This window comes from Belonocnema kinseyi, chromosome 1, assembly GCF_010883055.1.
Source record: "Belonocnema kinseyi isolate 2016_QV_RU_SX_M_011 chromosome 1, B_treatae_v1, whole genome shotgun sequence".
Taxonomy (NCBI): domain Eukaryota; kingdom Metazoa; phylum Arthropoda; class Insecta; order Hymenoptera; family Cynipidae; genus Belonocnema; species Belonocnema kinseyi.
The window spans coordinates 78,049,903-78,054,391 of NC_046657.1; positions in this window are offsets into that span (position 1 = coordinate 78,049,903).

Here is a 4,489-nt window from a genome sequence, read left to right on the forward strand (position 1 = left end):
TGATTTTGATTTTAAACGTATTAAAATATTAGCTACAGAAAAAAATACTTATCAACGACGTAATATTGAGTCTATTTTTATAAACAAATATCGTAAAATTTCCGTTAATTTACAGACTGAAATTCTAAATATCAATAAAATTTATCAGGGTATTATAAAATAATGTTTTTAATATTAATCATCTCTATATGTATATATGTGTATATGTATGTATGCTATATGTGTGTATATATATGCATATGTGTGGATGTGTACATATACACATTTTTTAAAAATTAAAAAAAAATTTTTTTTTTAAATTTCTTATTTCAAATTTAAACTCAATTACGCGCTTCCACATCAGTGGTTTTCAATGGAAACTTGCCTATCACAGCATCGTTCATTACGTATTCCTCATGTATTTCTAAAACTGTCAATTTCTGTTCGTCCGTCCTAACCTACGCCAATTTTGTTTTTCTCGTACAATTTTAAAAAATATAGTATAATCGATTGAAGTCTCGAAAAAAATTTTGTTGAGACTTCAAAAAATGACTAAATTTTAATTAATTTTCTTAAAACTATTGACTCAATAAATATCAACGGTCGAAGAAAGGATTGATTTGTTTCATCAAATCATTTTACTATTCAATGTTCAATCCGAAAAGATGACGGGCCCCTTAATATGTAGTTTTGCACTGTGTTTCCTTCCTTTTCCTAGTGTCTCTCTTTCTCTTCCTAGTGTATCGCGATGGTGCGTGGCGTGTAGGGTTTGCAGTGCGTTGTTCAAGAAGACTGTACCGCCAGCGTTCGACTCGGCCGAAACAATAGACCCCCCGCAGACTGGGTTAAGGGGCTAGATGGGAACCCTGAGATAGCTTTTACCCAAAATTTAACTTTTAATAAAATACATGAATTTTGAAACAGCAACATTCAATTTTGCACAAAAAATGGAATATTTATATTTTAAGTTTGGAAAATTAATTTTTGACCAAAGTAACAAACATATTTTCAACTATATATCTTAAGTTTAAACCAATGAGATGAATTTTCAATCAAAAAGATCAATTTTCAGCCAAGATGAATTACCAAATAGATTAATTTACCACCGAAAAGATGATTCAACAAAATACATCAAGTTTTAACAAACTACAATAAATTTTCAACCGAAACTGAAATAGTTATACTTCCATTCTTTAAAAGTAATTATCAACCGAAGAAAAATGAATTTTAAACAAAATAGTTATATTTTCAAACAAAAAATTAATTTTTAACAAAGAGAGCAAGCAGTCAATAAAAGAAGGTAATTATTCATTAGCTTAAGAAACCAAAAAATAATCATTTTGATCCTAAGTTAGAAAAGAGAGAATATCTACCAAACTAGATCATGAAATTGTCGGAATAAATGTATTCAGCAACAATTTACAAGGTACAAAATGCTCAAATTATGAAGAATGTTTAAATGATGATTTTTGCTTCAAAATACCAGTTTCGATATAAAACACCAACATTCTTTAGAGTCGAATATTTTTCAAATAAAATAGTGATAGTTTTTTCATACTTTTATAACATACTACCTAATTAATTATAAGTAACCCCTTTTCTAATACGTTGAGGGCTAATGTTACGGAAAATACATTTTCAACTGAAATAATTTTAAAATGCAGTTTTAAAGCCTTAAACAATGAACACTTAAAAGCGTTTCGATTTGGAAAATTTTTGATAAGAAAATTTTAACTTCATCAACTAGAAATATAAATTGATTACCGATTTTTAAAAATAAAGTCTAGTTAGAATTTTAAAAATGTACTAATTATTTTATAATACGATTCCGAATCTGTTCAAATTAAACAATTTACGTATTTTAACGTTCAACATTTAACTTTGTCAATTCGAAAGGCTTAATAGTTAAAAAAACTATTTCTTGAAAAAAGATCCTACTCCTTCTTCACTCCAATGGGAATCGAACCACAAAACTTCTGATTTCCGATCAGGTGCTTTTCCAATTAAACTATTAAAGGGATCAGAATAAGAACTCCTAATTCAAGAAAATAACGCTAATTTTTAGCTAGGTGTTAATGGTACAATTAGTTATTTTTAAATGAATCTTCTATGTGATCAGAGATGGTACCTTACCGACAGTAGATCAACGCTCCAAACCATGAAGGCAGAAAATCTGCACAAAATCGATCAAGTTAAGAATCTTCAATAACAGAAAATGCTTAACTTCTTAGTCAGACTAGATGGAAAATAATATTTTCAAATTAATACTATTTCCTGAAAAAAAGATTCCACTGCTTCTTAAGTCTATTGAGAATCGAACCACAAAACTACTGGTTTCCGATCAGGTGATTTTCGAATTAAGCTATTAGAGGGATCAGAATAAGAACTCTTAATTCAAGAAAATAAGGTTAATTTTTAGCTAGGTGTTAATGGTACAAGTAATTATTTTAATAAATCAGAAGTTTTATGGTTTGATTCCCAATGGAGTGAAGAAGGAGTAGGTTCTTTTTTTCAAGGAATAATTTTAATTTTAAAATATTATTTTCCATGTAGTCTGATTAAGATGTTAAGCATTTTTTGTTATTGAAGATTCTTAACTTGATCGATATTGTGTAGATTTTCTGTCTTATGGTTTAGGACGGTTGATCTACTTTTGGTAAGGTACCATCTCTGATGATATAGCAGATTCATTAACACATTGATAATTAACCGCGTCCTATTCAGATATTTTTTAGGCAAAAATATTTAATTATAAACATATTGTTTGAACTGTTAAATTGATAAAAGTGGAAAATAAAAATTTCTGAGGTATAAAGTATTATAATCTTCTATTTTAACCGTTTAAATTGTTGAGCGTCTAAATTACAAAATTTCTGAATTAAGATTTGTTAAGGAAATTTTCATATTCAATTTTTTTCGAATGAGAAATGGCCGTTTTTCTGTTTTTACCATTTTTATTGAGTTGAAAGGGACTCATTATGATTATTTCGTTATGGAAATTTTTTGTTTCTATAAGATTTGAAGCGTCTTGGAAATGAGGAATTTAGATTTCAATTTTTGTCTGCACTGAAAGAGGAACATTTTTCTTTTATTTATAAGAATTTTATTGAGTTAGAAGATGTCAACTCTTTCTTTTTAACATTTTATTTAGTAAACAATTTTGATTTTGTAAAATTGAGCTTTGAAAAATTTAATTCAGTAAATCTTAGCAGAACAGTATAAATTATTATTAAAAATTGTTACTCCCTGTCACAAAGAATTTTAAAAATAGAGAAAATGTCAAAGTATGGGAACTTTTATCAATAATATTTTTCGAGCAGAATATGTGATATTTTTTTCTTTTTATTTGGGTAACGAGTTGTGCTAGTTTAAGAAAACCTGTGATTTCAATGTTTATTTTTGATAATCCACAGATGCTCAGCAATTAGAAGAAGTGGAGGGAGCCAACAATGGCTCAAATCCTATTGCAAGTAGTTCCACCGCTAGTCACATTGAATTAAATTCTTCTAATACTGTGCCAAATTTGTCAAGGGGAATACACGGAACGAATCAGCTTTATGATTCTGATTCATCAACTAATTCCGACGATAAAGATTTATTACACGAATACGAGGAAGAAATATTAAAGTTTAATGGAGAACATGAGAAGGTGCCTATTTCCAATTTTAAAATGACGAGTGACATCCTTATGTTCCCACAATCTGGTGTGAATATCCGCGATGTATCATTGATGTTAATGGGATATTCTATACGTTTTTTATTAACAAACGAAGGTAGAGATGTTACGTTCGAAATGACCAAAGCGTTTGCTGGACCAGAATTTGCAGATTGGCGAACTACTAAGTTCATTCTGAATTAACTTTATGATCCACCAGATGAAGCAGTACGATTGTGCTTTTTATGCGACGTTGAAGGTTGTTTTGAGCCTCTACTGCCACCCGTTACAAGGCGTAAATTTCAACCATGGCAAGTGACGTGTAAATGTGGCAAATTGTACTGTTTAACAAGCCAATCTCCAAACTATGTAATTTCAGTAGAATTGCAATATCAAATTGAAGTATTGCTAAAGAATGAAGAGCTCAAAGGTTTATTGCTCAAGACTATCAGTGATGTAAAGAATAATGACAATTCTAATGTAATACGTGATGTGCATGACAGTCAGTTGTATAAAAAAAATCCGAGAAAAGTTTTCAACTGCTCCTTACCTAGTCACGTATAATTTTAGCACAGATGGTGCTCCTGTTAATATTAGTACCGGAAAATCATTTTGGCCACAAGAAATCATGCTCAATGAATTACCTCCAAACATTCGCTTGAAACATCCAATTTTGGCGGGTTTAAACACTTCTGAAAAAGAGCCTTCTGCTGGATTCATGAATGCTTATATGAATCATTTTGCATCGCAGGCCAGCAATTTAATAGAAAAAGGTGTTGACACCTTCTGTTGTCCAGTCGATTCCGTTGCTCGATCTATTCTATAAAATCGGTTACAGTACAACGCTTTTTATGT